The sequence below is a fragment of the Suricata suricatta genome, chromosome 11 (genome assembly GCF_006229205.1).
Source record: "Suricata suricatta isolate VVHF042 chromosome 11, meerkat_22Aug2017_6uvM2_HiC, whole genome shotgun sequence".
In the NCBI taxonomy this organism is placed as follows: Eukaryota; Metazoa; Chordata; class Mammalia; order Carnivora; family Herpestidae; genus Suricata; species Suricata suricatta.
This window is the reverse complement of record NC_043710.1, coordinates 23,300,347-23,317,545: the sequence shown is the minus strand read 5'-3', so window position 1 is coordinate 23,317,545 and position 17,199 is coordinate 23,300,347. Positions and strand designations below refer to the sequence as shown.

Sequence of the window (17,199 nt, the reverse complement as noted above, 5' to 3'; positions counted from 1 at the left end):
TACCATACTGTCTTGATGATGACAGCTTTGTAGTAGAGGCTAAAGTCTGGAATTGTGATGCCTCCCGTTTTGGTTTTCTTCTTCAATATAACTTTGGCTAAACGGGGTCTTTTGTGGTTCCATATGAATTTGAGGATAGTTTGTTCTAGTTTGGAGAAGAATATTGGTGCAATTTTGATGGGGATGGCATTGAATGTGTAGATTGCTTTGTGTGTGTGTGTGTGTGTGTGTATATGAGCTTTTTAATAGTACAGTAATATAAATGTATTCTTTTTCATTAGGATTTTCTTAATAACATTTCCTTTTTTCTAAGCTTACTTTATTATAAGAATATAACATATAAGACATATAACCTAGCAAAATTTATTAATCAACTGTTTATGTTATTGGTAAGGCTTCTGTTCAATAGAAGGCTATAAGTAAAGTTCCCAGGGAGTCAAAAGTTATACATCAGTACCCCTGATCCCATTGTTCAAGAGTCAACTGTGCTTTATTGTATTTATAAATTTTTTAAATACTTGACTTCCCAACTATTCAGATATTGTGTGATGTTGACTTGCCATTGAGCAAAGGCATCAGGTCCGTTTGGTTTTTGTTTGTTTATATTATCATTACCTAAAGCCCACAGTTTATTTAGAGTCTCTAGGTTTTTACCCAATTTCTTTTCTCAATTCCAGGATATGTGCATTGCATTTAATTACCATCTGTCTTTAGACTTCTGACTCTGGCAGTTTCTCATACTTTTCTTGTTGTGGTGACCTTAACAGTTTTGAGGAGCACTGGCCGAATACTTTATGTGATGACATGCAGTTGAAATTTATCCAATGTTTTTTCTCATGATAAGACTTGGTGTAAGAGTATTAGGAGAAAGACCACAGAAGGTCCACATTATCACATTATATCAGGGTACCTATTGCCAACATGATTTATGACTATTGCTTTTGGCCATGATCACTTACTAAGGTAGTGTTTGTCAGATTTTCTACCATAAGGCTACTCTCTCTTACACCTTCTAATACTATACACTTTGGAGGGACATCACTATGTGCAACTTGCATCAAAGGAATGAGTACATGTGCCCCCAGTCCCTTGAAGGAGGAATATCTACTTAAAATATTTAGAATTCTGCAATCAGGATTACCCCCCCCCATTTATTAACTTAGTGAATCATTTATTTATATCAGTATAGAAAAATAGATATTTATTTCATACTTTGAAATTATAATCTAGTACTGCTTTTTTTTTTTCCAAATGAATCCAGCTTTGCCCCTTAGAGGAGTTCTTTCAGATGGCTCCAATGTATTTTTGTTTGGGGCTTTATTTCTGGTCGTAGCTCTAGAATTAGTGCTTTCTCCAATGAGCCATGGTTCCATGGTTATTAGAGAATGGTATAAACCAGATCTGGACACAAGTCATTCTCCTTCTAGTCATTTCTTTTGGCCTCCTTAGCTAACAAAGCATTAACTCTATGGATTTGCTTTAACTTTTGTATATAGAGATATCTAAACATATTTCCATATTTAACTCTGTATATTAAGTTAAAAAGGAGTTGATATTCATGATCCTAACTCTTATCAGTTACTAACCATGTGAATATGTTTAGCCTCCTTTCCTTGCTTCTCTGGAAACTTCTCTTTAAACAGTGAAGAACCTGGCCCATAAATCTGGTGTATATGAGTAGAAGTATCAGAGTTGTTCACCTAGACTCCTGTTGGATGCAATTTTATCAAAAATTGAAAAAAAAAAACCCAGTGTTTTTGCACAAATCCTTTTGCTTTTTGTTTTACAGATTCTACTCATTTCTCAAGTTATTTAGATCAGTACCTTTCCCCCTTTCCCATCAGTGAAGTTGTTCCATATATTTGTAATACAGTTAGAGTCTCCGGTCACAGTCTGGCTTCCTTCTGGGGATACCCCAACTTGCTAAATGATTTTATTTTCATTTTGTTTACATTAAGATTCATTTTTTGTGCTGTGAAGTTCTAAGGACAAAACCATAAGGTCTTTTATTCACTCTTACAGTATTGAACAGTATTGAACTGCTCTAAAACTCTCCTGGGTTTTACTTCCTAAACCTTCCACTCTCATCTCAAACACAGTTTTGTTTTTTTTCCAGAATGTCATTTGAATCTTAGAAAATAAAATATTTTCATACTGTCTTCTTTTACATAGTGTTAGATATTTAATTATTCTCTCTTAAACATTATGCTGTGCTCACTTCTTGCATTTTGATGGCTCATTTAAAAAAAATTGTTGAATAATAGTCCGTAGCATAGATGTACCAGTCATTTATCAGTTCACCTATTGGGGGACATCATTTTTGCTTCCATTATTTGGTGACTGACTATAAATAAAACTGCTGTAAACATTTGTGGGCAGATTTTTGTATGAACATGTTCTCAAATAAACTGGATAAATGAGTAGAAACCACATTACTAGGTCAGATGAAAATAATATGGTTAGCATTGTAAGATACTGCCAAACTGTATTCAAAAGTGGCTGTACCATTTTATATTTTCCTCCGAGGTGAATCGGCGTTCCCCCTCCTCCATACTGTTAGCAGCATTTAGGTCTTGTCCATTTTTTAAACTTTATTCACTTTATTTTATTCCATTTGTAATTAAATGTTAAGTCTAAGTATAGTTGACATACAATGTTTTATTAGTTTCAGGTGTACACGTAGTGATTTGACAGATTTAAGTGTTCTGCTGTGCTCACCACACATATAGCCACCATCTGTCACCAGACATTGCTTTTACCATCCCACTGACCGTTTTCTCTGTGCTGTGACTTTTATTCCTGTGACTTACCCACGCTGTACCTGGAAACCTGTACTTCCCACCCCTCTTCACCCATTTTACCCATTCCCGCATTCCCTCCCCTCTGGCAACCATAAGTTCTTTGTATTTATGGGTCTTATTCTGCTTTTTGTTTGTTTATTCATTTTTTAGCTTCCATATATAAGTGAAATCATATAGTATTTGTCTTTCTAAGTCTGACTTATTAACATAATACCCTTTAGGTTTGGAAGAAATGCAGGCAGAAATTTCTCTGACATTAGCCACAGCAGCATTTTTCTAGATCTGTCTCCTAAGGCAAGAGAAATAAAAGCAAAAATAAAGTATTAGGGCTACATCAAAACAAAAAGCTTTTTGCACAGCAAAGAAAATTACTAATAAAAAGACAACCTATTGAATGGGAGAAGATATTTGCAAATGATAGATCCAATAAGGGGCTAATTGCCAAAATATATATAGAATTTATACAATGTAACACCAAATCGCCCTTCAAAAAGAAAGAAAAGAAAAGAAAGAAAGAAAAGAAACCCAACCTAATGAACACATAGGCAGAGGACCTGAATTGACATTTCTCCAAAGAAGACATATAAGTGGCCAACAGGCACATGAAAAAATACTCAATATTGTTAATCATCAGGTATTTCAGTCTCTTCAATAGGTGTGTTGAAGTGTCAGGCTGTTGTTTTAATCTGCCCCTGATAAGTAATGATGAGCACCATTTCATTTACTTGTTTACCATCTGTCATCAATATATCCCCTTGGGTGAAGTTTCTGTTCAGGTCTTCTGCCCACTTCAAATTGTGATATTTCTTCCCTACTCGTTTTGATTTGTTAACACTTTGTCCAAGGATTATATACTATGTGGTTTTGTATCTATGAGAGAGACTGATCTGTAGATTGGGGTAATGCTTGCCTCCCAGAACGAGTTAGGAAGTAGATCCTTGGCAGAGATTGTGCAGCAATGGCATCATTTCTTTAAATTTTTGTCAGAAATCACCATTGAAACCACCTGGGCCTGATGTGTTCTTTCTTATAAACTTACATAAATTAATGATTCAATTTTTTTAAATTGGCATACATCTATGCAGATCATATATTTATCTACTTGTGTGGTTATGTCTTTCAAAGAATAATTCCATTTTATTTGTTCTAAAATGGTGGCCATAGAGTTTTTTCTTAATATTTTTCTATTATTCTTTAGCTGTCCATGGGATTAATAATGATGATCTTGTTCTCATTTTTAATGTTAGTAATTTGTCTTTATTACTAATTTTTCTCTTTTCTAGTCTGAATAAAGATTTATTCATTTAATTTATCTTTTAAAAGAGCTTTTGATATTGCTTTCTTTTATCATTTTTCTGTTTTCAATTTCTTTGCTATTTTTTTGTTTTCTTTACTTGATTTAGGCTTAAATTACTGCTATTTCTCTGTTTTTCTCAGATCAAAAATTTTGATTTTAAAGTTTTTCTCTTTTTCTAATAAACGTATTAGTGCAATAATTTTTCCTCTATGCACTGCTTTCACCACATCTCATAAATTTGTTGAAGTTTCATTTATGTTTAGTTTAAAATGTTTTAAAATTTATCCTGAGTTGTATTTGATCAATATTAGAGTTGCATTGTTTAATTTCAGAATCTTTTGCATGGGAGATTTCTACCTAACTATCTTGATTTCTGGTTTAATTCTATTGTGGTCTGAGGAGAATCATACTTTGTATGATTTATATTCTTTTAAAACTATTCAGGGGTAGGGGCGCCTGGGTGGCTCAGTTGATTAAGCGTCCGGCTTTGGCTCAGGTCATGATATCTTGGTTCATGGGTTCGAGCCCCACGTCCGGCTCTGTGTAGACCGCTAGCTCAGAACCTGGAGCCTGCTTCGGATTCTGTATCTCCACTCTCTCTCTGACCCTCCCCTGCTCTCGCTGTCTCTGTCTCTCAAAAATAAATTAACAACATTAAAAATTTTAAAAAAATATTCAGGGGTATTTTTGGGAAACAGAACGTTGTTTTTCTTGATTAGTGTTCTATGTAGGTTCGAGAAGAAAATATGTCCTGTTCTTGAGTGAAGTCTTCTACACGCGTCACTTAGGTCAAACCTACTGATCGTTCTGCTCAGGCCAACTATATTCTTACTGGTTTTCTGCCTCCTTAATTTATCACCTATTAATAAGGGCATTGATGTCTCCAGCTGTATTAGGGGTTTGTCTTTTCTTCTTATTTTATAAGTTTTCATCTCACAGATGTTGACACCTTGTCTTTAGATGCATCAATGATAAGAACTTTGGTATCTTCCTGGATAACTGACCTCTTTTTTATTATGAAATGTCTCTATCCCTGACAATTTTCTTTGGTCTGAAATTTGTTTCATCTTTGTATAGTGACTTCAACTGTCTTTTGATTATTGTTATCAGGATGTACCTTCTCTGTTTCTTTACTTTTAATTTATCCATTTCTTTTTGTTTAAAGTGAGTTCCTGGTAGAAAAGGCACAGCTACACTTTATGGAATTTTTTAATTTCTCTGTCTGATAATTTATATCTTTAAATTGGTATATTTAGACAATTCACATTTAAAGTGATTACTGGGGCACCTGGTTGCTTCAGTTGGTTGTGTCTGACTCCTGGTGTTGGCTCAGATTATGAGCTCACGGTTTGTCTGTTTCACACCTACATCAGGCTCAGTGTTGTCAATGTGGGATTCTCTCTTCCTCCCCCCATGACCCTTCTCCATTTGTTTGGGCTCTCTCTCTCTTTCAAAATAAATAAGTCAACTTAAAAAAATTTAAAGTGATTATTGATGTGTTTGGTTTAATAACCACTATGTTAGCACCTGTTTTTTCTTATATTTACTCTTTCTCTCATTTTCTGCCTTTTCTACTTTTAATTCAACATTTTATATTATTCCATTTTAATTTCTGTTTCAGCATATCAATTACCTATTTGTATATGTATGTATATATTTATTTATTTTGAATTAGGAGTTGCTTCAGGCTTTGCACTATGCATTCATAACTAATCTAAATCCTTTATCAAATAACACTACTACTCATCACAATTTGTGCAAATAACTTATAACGAAGTAGCCCTAATTCTCCACTCCCATACCTTATAGCATTGCCGTGGTTCATTTGACTTACCCATATAGTATATCTCCCTGATCCATTGTTACTGGCTATTCCTTTGAGTAAATAGTTATTAATTGGGTCTATTAATAATAAGAAAATAGTTTATCTTCATGCATTTCTTCTCTGATGTTCTATGAATTTATGACCTAATTCTCCTACTCCCTGGAGAAATTATTTTCATATTTCTTGTAGAGTAGCCGTACATTCCCTCAGTGTTTTGTGTGAGAAAGTCTCCATTTCTCTTTCATTCTTAAGGGATAATTTCAGTAGGTATGGAATTCTAGGTTAGTGGTTTTTTCTTTTAGCACTGTATTTTATTTATCTTTAGCATTACATCCAGACCTCAAATAATAGAATTTTCAACTTAGCTTATGAGTATCTTCTAATATATTTCAGTTGCTTGGCTGATGTTGTTTCTTGGAGTGACTCTTTTCCCAGAGCAACAAGTGAATGGATTAGCTGTAGAACCAGGATATTCAAGTCACTCAACTTCCAGCCCAGTGGAACTTCTTACCCTGTCTCCAGCTTAGTAAACTATTTTTTGTTTATCACTTTCCCTTATCCCTAGCTCTTATATCTTGTGGTAATATAGTATAATCATGTTTATAACAAGTGTATTTTCAACCCATGTAAAAAATACTATACAAGTAGAAAAGATACAGTTTTCACTGCTTAAACTATTTGCTTTAAGTGAAGTCATGAGTTACAGTATAGTTATTTTTTGAAAAAATGTACCTGTACCTTTCTAAAAATATACATTATTTCAACTGTGTAAGTTTATTAACTTTCATCAAGAATAAACCTAGTATGTTTCCCCTCCCTTTAATGACTAGATTCTGACCTAAAAATGCAAAATACAAGACCATTCTGAGGCTCTTCACTTTTCAAATGCTTGTCCTTTCCCTCTTTTGTTAAAATCATCCTTTCATGGAGCACCTGAGAGGCTCAGTTGGTTAAGCATCCTACTTCAGCCCAGGTCATGATCTGTGGTCCATGGGTTCAAGCCCCACATTCGGCTCTGTGCTGACAGCTCGGAGCCTGGAGTCTGCTTCAGCTTCTGTGTGTGTGTCTCTCTCTCTGTCCCTCTCCCACTCATGCTTTGTTTCTCTCTGTCTCTCAAAAATAAATGTTAAAAAAATATTTTAAAAAGTCATCCTTTCATTAAATTATTTTCATCTCATCAAAAATGTGAAACAGGCAATGCTTACTGAAGAACTCTAGCTTAGAATGAAAATTTTGGAAAAACACTATTATCTAATGCTTTGCAAAGAAGCATTCTCTGGGAAAGGTCTTGCATATTTGAAATAAAGTAATGAGTTGCTAAGAGGGTGGTTCACTTATTTTATGATATATGTTTACTCACCTAGAAGTAGCCAATACTTATAGATTGGTAGAACAATCTACTAATATGTCAGTCATAGTGTGAACACACAAATACTCTTCTGCAGAATGCCAGTTATGAGTGATTCTCAAAACTTGGCTATATATCAGAATCATCTGGGGAGCTCGGAAAATACTGTTGCCTGGATTCCAGCCCCAGTGATTCTGATTTAATTGGGCTGGACACTGGTTCCTGGATATTGCAAATATTAAAAGTTCTCCAGGTAATTTTAATGTGCAGTCAAGTCTGAGAATCATTTCTTTCATACCGTTAACTAGTGATTGTAAATGTGCACTCCCTATAGTCATTGCCAAATATTTTTATTGCCTCTGTAACAAATTACTGCAAAATTTGTGAATTAAAACAACATAAACTTGCTATCTTATACTTCTGTTTACCGAAAGTCCAATGCACACCTCACTGGGCTAAAGTCAAGATGTTAGTTTGTCTGCATTTCTTTCAGAAGGCTCAAGGGGAAGAGAATATTTTCTTTTCTTCCCATTTTAAGAGGCCCACCCACATTAACTTATATGTGGCACTTCTAACCCAGAAATGAGGAGGAGAGGCAACATGATTCTTTCTCAGATTGTTCTCTCTCTGGTTCTTTGTGGCTAAGAGAGATTCTCCGTGGTTAAGGACTCATGTGATGGTACAGGGTCCCCCTGGGGTACACTTTTCCCATATCAGCATGTAAAGTTTGCCATGTAAAGTAAGATTCACATGTCTCCAGCATTGTGATATGATTGTGATTCCCAAACCAAATTGGAGTCATTTAAGAGGAAGCTGGGTGGCGTCTTCTGTTGTTAGACCTTCTGGCCCACTTGAAATATATCTGTGTCCTTGCAACTCTGAGGTCTGTGCTTTAAATACTTGGAAAAACATTTACAAAATAATTATAGTCAACCTACATTGAATTGAAAACTAAACCTGCTAGTAGGCTTTTTGTTTCCTTGTTCCATGAATGAGTGCAAGAGTGGCATTCCAGTTTTGGCTTGATTGACGATCCTGATAACTAGAAGGGAATAAGTTTTTACTGCCCTGTAGAGGAATGGAGGAATATGGCGAAAAAACAAATCATCTGAGCAAAAAGCTAATGAAAAAGGAGGGTGCCAGTGATGTTATCTTAGTCGACAAGTATCTGGGACCACTTGTTACTGCATTTTCCTTGTTCCACTGTGTTTATAGACATTCCATAATATAGCTGGGGCCAGTCTAATAAGTTATTTTATACTAATTTATTTAAAAAATAGTTTGAGTAATTTGCAACTATAAAACACAATTTTTACAGACAATATTATATATTAGATAGTGAATCCTTGACAAGGATCCCAATCCTATCTGTTACCACATTAGAAATACAGAGAAATGTCCCTATATTGTACACCTGAAACTAATATTACAATGTGTGTTAACTAACTGGAATTTAAATAAAAACTTAAAAATATAGAGAGAAATAAAGTCACAGTTTATCTACATACCATAGAAGGGTAGGAAAAAAAGAAAAACAAAGATTATAGGTGCAGGTTCCTTAGTGTGAGAAAAAGATCCATGAAGGAGTTTGCATAAGAATAGAATAAAGAAGTTGGTGTTGACTCCAAGCCAGTTTTACCAACTATTGGAAAAGGTTAAAGTGCTTTGGTGCAATTACTAAAACTTGCCTTGCCACAGTGGTGCTACATTATAGGTTTTGCTCTTGTGTGGGTCATAAAGAAGAAGTTCATAAAACTGGTCATCCAAATGGCAGCATTGTTAAGAATGAGAGATGGTTCTATTAATAATTTCACTGCTGTCATAGCATAAACTAACACTGTCCCTGGCAAACTGATGTACAGGGTCACCAGTTACTCAATTCAGAAGTTCATCAGAAGTATTTATTCACTTCTTTTATGTCTAAATAGTCATGGCACTTGCAAAGGTAAATAATAGGTTACACCTATCTGGGAAAAACATAATTTATAACAGAGGAACCAAGCAAGTGAACATTAATAGGAAAGGCAGAAATTGATTGAAATTATAGGAAAATTTAAATTTTAGGGGGAATGAATAAAAATTAATTTTAAAATTGTTTTTTATGACCGAAAACATTTTAATTCTAAAAAATGCATTCTTCTGTATGGAGAGGGGTTAATTGGTAAGGTAGAGAGGTGAAAACATCATTTGATCTATATTTTCAAAGAAGTTGATGGGTATTTTGGTCATTTTTTATATCTATCTCCCACTACTTTTTACACATTGCCTTTTTAAATATAGCTACGTGAAAATCCATATAGGAAACTCACAAAATACACTTTTGTGTAATTTATCAATTTTTAATCTCATAACACCCCATCCTTTCTTGGTTGCCTAAATATTTTCAGAATGACTATATAATATGTCCCATTATGTACTCATGAACTCATTCTTTTTTCTTAATGTTTATTTTAATTTATTTTTGAGAAAGATAGAGACAGCATGAGCAGGGGAGGGTCAAAGAGTGAGAGGGAGACCCAGAATCTGAAGACAGGCTCCAGGCTCTAAGCTAGCTGTCAGCACAGAGCCTGATGCGGGCTAGAACCCATGAATCGCCAGATCATGATCTGAGCCAAAGTTAGACGCTCAACTGACTGAGCCACCCAGGCGCCCTTTCATGAGATCATTCTTAATGTTCATCCTAACATCGACTTGTTTAATACAGCTTCTTTTTAACTTCCCTAGCACCTTTTGCAAGCTCTTTTCCATATATGCATCTCTAGAGTAGGAAGTGTGGTGTACACACACACACACGCATACACACAAGCACACACAAACGTGAAAGTGGCATCCAAAAAGATTGTGAAAGTGATAATTATTTACATAGATTATTATGAGTGAGAATAAACTATAAAGTATTTGTATCCATCAAAATGTATTAACATTGTGTTTGTAGGAATCACATCAACATTTGGTAATCTATATAGAAGAAATATTTTAAAATTCAAAGTTTAAGAATAAATTGATACTCTGCTATGGATCCCTGAAGAGAATTGGGTATAGAACTAATGTCATTTATTTATTAAAGTATATATATTTATATTTATGACTATGAACTGTCCACTGTTCACAATGTTAAGGGTCTATAAGTGAACAAAAAAATAAAATTTTTGAAAATATTTTTTCAAAGAGTTTATATTGTATTGTAGGATATAGATATTAAGCAGAAAATGTGATAAATAAATTTGATTGATTTGGCAAGGACTCTGGGTAAGGAGAAACAAAGGAACAAAAGTGAGGAGGATTGAGAGGGTTGTCGGAAAGGGCCTGTAAACCATTTAGCCACTTAAGATAGGCGTCTGAGAAGTTGACATGTGAGCAAAGACTTGAGAGAGCCAGAAGGTAGCTGGGAAGAGCAATTTCTTAGAAGAGAAGAGAGCCAGTACAGAGTTCTGTGCCAAGAGCCCTAAGGGATGTTTGAGAGGGGGAAGAAAGCTTGTGAGCTGGGGCACAGTGGTAGGAGATGAGGTCAGATCATTTAAAAAAGAGAAACAAATCCAGAATGACTTGTAGATCCTTAAAAGGATATTGCCTTTTATCCTAAGTAAAATGAAGAGCCGTTGAACATTACTGAGTGGGGTCACATGACCTAGCCCACAGTTAGTAATGTTCACTCTGGCTGCTTTTTTGAGGACAGACTGCAAGCTGTAGGGGTGGAGGCTCCTCTGAGGAGCCATGGCCATTGTGGCCACCATGCTGGCTCTCCCTAGTGCATCTGTGTGTCCATGCTGCTTGCTCATTTGCATTCCCAATCCAGAGCTTTTTGAAAGAGTTCTGCAATGTCACAATGCAGTGACTCCCTGCTTATTCTCCCCTTCTCTCTCTGTTCCTTATCTTTTCAGCTTTTCTTTCCCTTTGCTTTTACCCTCTTTTAATCCACTTCTTACCACGACAATTGCTTCTCTTCTTTTTTTCCTGTTCCAGGCATTTAAAGAGATCTGGCAGGGGCACCTGAGTGGCCTGGGCTCCTGGATGGCTCAGTTAAGTGCCTGACTTTTGATTTCGGCTCAGGTTTATGAGATTGAGCCTCACTTTAGGCTCTGAACTGACAGCCTTCTGGCTACTTCCATTTCTTGTTTGTGTAGCAATCTGTGAAATTATCTGCTACCCTTTAATTAGAGGATTTACATTTATCTAAAAATAACAAAACCCCATATATAACTGTTGGTTTATTTGATTATTTCATAACTCCATAAGGACAACAAACTATAATGTATTGATCTTAATACCTCTCCTACCTGATGGTGTACTGACACACTATAGTTGTTCATTTAAGTTGATGAACTAATGAAACCAATTATTTTATTTAATTATGCCTGTTTTGTTTCAAAGAGCAAATTAAGGGCTTGTTCTCTACTTATGATGATCTTGGTATTCTCAGCATGGTGATCATTATTCATAGAGATATGAAAACACAATGCTACCCTTACTATATAGAACAAATTGGGGACAATTTAAAGAGCAACTCCTGTAAAGAGATTTGGAGTTTAAAATTCACATTTGGAGTTTAGAATTCACATAGGCAGAAATAGATTTAGTGAGACCAGGATGTTCATACCCCTTATTTGGTAATGTAAAGTCATATGTAATCTAATTTAAGCAATTTTGGTGGATTCCTCTGAATAGATTTTTTTTCCTTAATCATAGTTTTTTTCACATTTATTTTATTTTTAAAGTATATTTCTCTCCTTGTCAGGTTTTTATTTACATTAATTTATGGTGTCACCAGAAATATTTCTGTATTTTGTGGAGTTCTTAGTGTCTGTGACAAAACAAATTATTTCTTTGATCTCCCAGGGGAAGTTCTGTTTCTTTCTTGTGTACTGCTATATAATGCTATCTGTGGCTTTTATTGCTTTGTATCCAATGTGATTGTTCAACTTGGCTTTGAGCTCCAAAGCCAAGATTATATTGGTTTTTAACTGAAGGCTTAGATGGTACAGAGTAACTGTTCTTGATATTTTTATAAAGAAAGATATATAAGAAACAGAAGTAAGAAAATGGCAATTCTCTGATTCTCATATATATCTAGAGAGGGTGTCAGTGAATTGTAATTACACACACACACATACATATACATATAGAAATATAAACTAGCTGGAGTTTAAAAACATAAGTTGAGGGACACCTGGGTGGCTTAGTTGGTTAAGTGACACTCTTGATTTTGGCTCAGGTTATAATTTTGAGGTTTGTGAGTTTGAGCCCCAAGTAGGGCCTCTGCACTGACAGAGTAGAGCCTGTTAGATCTCGCTCGCTCGCTCGCTCTCTCTCTCTCTCTCTCTCTCTCTCTCTCTCTTTCTCTGCCCCTCTTCATGCTCAAAGTAAATAAATAAATAAACTTTTAAAAAATAACCCTCAAGTTCATTGTCTGCCTATTATTTGCTCTGGCTTTTTTCTTGAAGAATGGGGCTACCCTCTTTCTTGCATTAGTGCACATAAGGAATTCAGCTATTAACAGACGGATCGTCATGGGATACAATCCATCATGGTCATCTCCTTTCCCATGGCTGGCACTAGCTGTGGTTTGTAACCATGAGTCCTAAGTCATGCTAATGTTATATAACTGGGATTTCCAGGAAGTGGCATTTGGCAAAGCTCTTGCTTCCCTGATAAAATGAGACAGACTTGTTTGTCATGGACCTTAGATTTCACCCTTTCTACTTCCTTCTTGGATTCTGAGGTGATACTTAAAAGTAGAGCCATCATCTTGTGACACAAGGAAATGTGCTTTCCCATTAAATAAGGGTTTATAGAGACTGCATCTCTGATGAAGTCGTTAATCAGCTTCATCATCTACAGACCACCTCTGGGCTTCTTGTCCTGCAAGTGAAATGTACTCTGATTGAAGCTAATTTTGTAAGATTTTCCATTACTTGCAGGTAAGGATAACATTTACTGATATAACTCTCTTGCTGATTAGTTTTTATAGTTTGTAACTTTTATACTCTTTTTTATGTTCTTAGTCTATAATAACAGGCTGCCTTTATGTTGCACACAAATGGAAAAGATGGATCTCCAAAGAGTGTGATACCTTTTATTAAAAAAATAAATAAAGTCTCCCCTCCATTCTTTTTAGTAAGGTGAAAAGAAAATATCAGGACCCATATTTCCAAGTTCAGCCAAAGTAGTTCGCTGTTCCTTCTGTTTTTATTTTTTTAACAATGTTATATATGTTTATTTATTTTTGAGAGACAGACACAGAGTGCAAGTAGAAGAGGTGCAGAGAGAGGGAGACACAGAATCTGAAGTAAACTCCAGGCTCTGAGCTGTCGGTACCGAGCCCAATGCAGGGCTCAAACCCATGAACTGTGAGATCATGACCTGAGCCAAAGTCAGACTCAACTGAGTAAGCCACCCGGGTGCCTCTCACTTCCTTCTGTTTTTAACAACCGTGAGCCTAAAAAACACTCAAATAACACCTGTTTCCCACTTGTTGCTAAATGGTGATTTGGTAATAAAAACAACTATCCTGGACCTTGGAGGTGGTGTCCTCATTTGGAGGTGGGAAGGGCACAGAGAGGGCAAGGTCAACCCCTGGGGGACACATCACTGCAAGTGGGCCCAAGGAACTTAGTATAACTTGTTCAACATAGTGGCTACTGTAGGGAAACTATTACAAGGCAAAGCAGGAGTTAAAGGCCCCTAGAGGAGAATTTGACTGAAGATATCTACAATGCAATCCTTTCACAACTTGGACCACTTTCAGTTCCTTACCTTCCTCCTTTCTCATCAAGCCCATGGAGGTGACATTTTGCTTTTGTTTCAAGTAGGCCCTATCTACCCTTCAACCTTATGTGATAAATTGTTTTGTCTATATGTTTCAGGCTCCTGAAGTAAACTTCTCTCTTGGATGCTTTTCTTAAATAAATAGAGTCTAGTTACCTGACATGTAACTCTTGCAGTTTGGTGAAATGAGAAAAAAAAAATATATGCATATATGAAGAAATGGAAGTGATTTCTAATTTTTTTGGTTTCCTGTTGAGAAAAAAAAAATATATGCATATATGAAGAAATGGAAGTGATTTCTAATTTTTTTGGTTTCCTGTTGTGTTTTTTCCATCCTCATATTTTACCTTTGGTGTCAAAGTAAAGTTTCATTCAGGTAAAACATAAAAAGCCAGATTATAGATGGAGGTTTAACCAAAAAAAAATTCAGTTCAAAGTTATTTCTCCCTACAAAGGCATCCTATGCTATCTGGAAGTTTAAAATGATTATAAGATGAATGAAACATGAGTGGGAAACTGAACCCTCCCATATCATTAGGGATAGCTTAATCTGTACTGTATAAAGTCAGCAGCTCCAATCCCCTAGCCCCTCACCTTGGAAAAGGCATTATATCAAGAAATTGTTATTTTTTATATTAGTAAAATTTTTAATGACTATCATGCTTTGATATACAACCATGCTCTGCTATAGTTAAGAAGATGTACATTGGAACCAAGCCATGGTCTTTGTCTTATATTTTTGGCCTAATATATATTTTTTTTTACCAAAATTCTGATATACTCCCTAAAGATTGTAGTTTTAAAATGGATATAATAAGTTTTTTGAAGGAATGTCAGTCACTGTATGCTTTACTGTTTTAAATTTGTGGAGTGTCTCATTTTATGTTCCGAGTTTATAGAATTGAATAATGTATGAGATGTCAGAGCCCTTGGAGATCAGCTAGTCTAACCCCCTCAGTACCCAGATGCGAATATTGAGACATCAAGACCCACATAACCAATTTTGGTGTCATGATGCCCTCTATCAAATGGAAAACAATGTCAAGCACCAGCCCTGCTCACTGCATCTACCATAAATCACTGGTTTAGGAGTAAATGTGACCAAATCCTCTGAATTACTGAATTAGAGAATGATTTCCAGTGGGTCCCTTGGATTTTTAAAGTTGCACGGATTTATATCCTCTATATAAAAACAGCAACATATATAAAGAAAATATTTTTTTTAAATATTGCTAATCCCAAATTCCTAAAATCACATATTTTCAACACATGAGAATAACATATAGTATATGCTATACAGTTAAAACATCCTGCATTTGATAGTGTTATTAAACATCAGTTACATTAGATATAACTTTTTTATATAGATAATTTTTTATCTTTATTTATTTTTTATTTTTTTTATTTTTCCATAATATTTTATTGTCAAATTGTTTTCCATACAACACCCAGTGCTCTTCCCCTTAAGTGCCCTCCACCATCACCACCACCTCTTTTCCCCCTAGATAATTTTTAAAAAGGAGATATTACTATTTTTGTTAGAGATTCTCTTTCTTCATTTTATGTAGTTTAGTGTATTATCATTCTTAATATATTATTCATCCTGGCTTTTATATTGCTTGAAAACATAGCAGTCAAGTAGTTGGATATATGTTCTGAGGTTAAAACGATTAGTACATGGAAAAGTAACTTTTTTTTAAGGCTTTATGTCTTTAAAAAAAAAACTCACAAATTGTGTTTTACAGTATAAGAGCTAAAAAGTCCTATTAGTGACACTTGAAGTTTTATAGTCGCTGCTACTTGCCAGTGATCATTAAGTGAATAAACCATCCATCAGTGGTATGGAAATCAGCCGTGTTCATAAATCATTCTACTCAATCTGTTACCGGAGGTGAGCTAAATGAACATTTTAGGAACATCTATAAAAATTTAAGACCAGGAACAGAAATGATGTTCTCAATCTATTTAGTAGTCAGTACTGATAGAAGTGTTCTAAGGGAAAAAATGTTGTCAATTTCTTCATTTTACACAACATATGATCTAAACAAGTACATTTCTTCTTGCAAATGCCATGACTTTAATACAGACTAAATTTTCTTTGCCTAAACAGACTACTTTTATGAGTGAGAAAAGTGTTCACTTGGGGAGTGAATGGTACATGACTGTCTCTGTGCTTAAGTTACTTTTCCTTATTTACTTCTTCTACTCTAACCGAACCCCCATCCCTGGCACCCCAGTGCCCTCATGCATTTTTGGGTTGAGCAGAAGGTACTTATCAGGTCCCCAGATTTTCAGTGTACTTCTACCCCAGGACATACGTTATAGGATTTTGAAATTAAGGCCCTCATGCTTTCCTGGTCTAGACGGTACATGTGTCTAACTGTGCAGATTCTGAGAGAAGGATGGCCTGACAGTGTGCTAGGTAGGCTTACACATTCTACTGAGAAATTGTAAGTCTTCTTGTTGTTCTGTTTGTCTTTCTGTCCCAAAACTTTTGGGCTTCCTTCTTGACTTTATTTTAAAGACATTCTGAATAAAAACTGGACTAGTCCCAACCATTATTAGGTCATTTGCTTCAACTTTCAGAAGTGATATAATCTGTTTTCATTGTTTTTACCAAGCAATCAAAACACTTTTTCTTTTTATTTCTCTGCTCCTATTTTCCATATTCTCTACCTTTTCTCCCCTCAACAAAATCCCTCATGATCTTTCCCCTTTCTGTCCACCAGACTTCAGAAGGAAGGATGGGCTATCTTGTCACAAGTTCTTAGAGAGCAGAAATCACTGGGTCAGCTGGGTCCTTTCCAATTAACACTCCAAATTACATTTGTGAGGTGTGAGCTTCAGTGCTGTGTTCTCTGCTGTCAGACCCGGTAAAAATATTCCATCAAAAATAGCCCCAGAGATTCACATGACCTTGGGTATCATTGAAGATGTAAATGCTTTTTAAGGTGTTTAGAAAGAAATGACAAAATGCTTTTCTGACTAGAGATGAAACCAGTAAATCATGGTTTTATTTCATTCCCCTGTTGTGATTTTTTTAATGAAGCCTGTGGTAGGAGGGAGGAAATAGCCCATTCCCATGGCATGCAAGAAGAAATGACAACTGTGATGATCAGAAATAAATAAATAAATAAATAAATAAATAAATAAATAAATAAAT

At 35.3% G+C, this 17,199-nt stretch overlaps 1 long non-coding RNA gene across 1 annotated transcript in view; it reads left to right on the top strand.

The window, feature by feature from the left end:
• LOC115306232 overlaps positions 1-14,225 on the top strand; it is a 15,384-nt gene extending 1,159 nt beyond the window's left edge. Inside the window, exon 2 of the long non-coding RNA XR_003915258.1 lies at positions 14,135-14,225. This is a non-coding gene — a long non-coding RNA (uncharacterized LOC115306232). The remainder of the gene's footprint in view (positions 1-14,134) is intronic.
• The last annotated feature ends 2,974 nt before the right edge of the window (positions 14,226-17,199 follow it).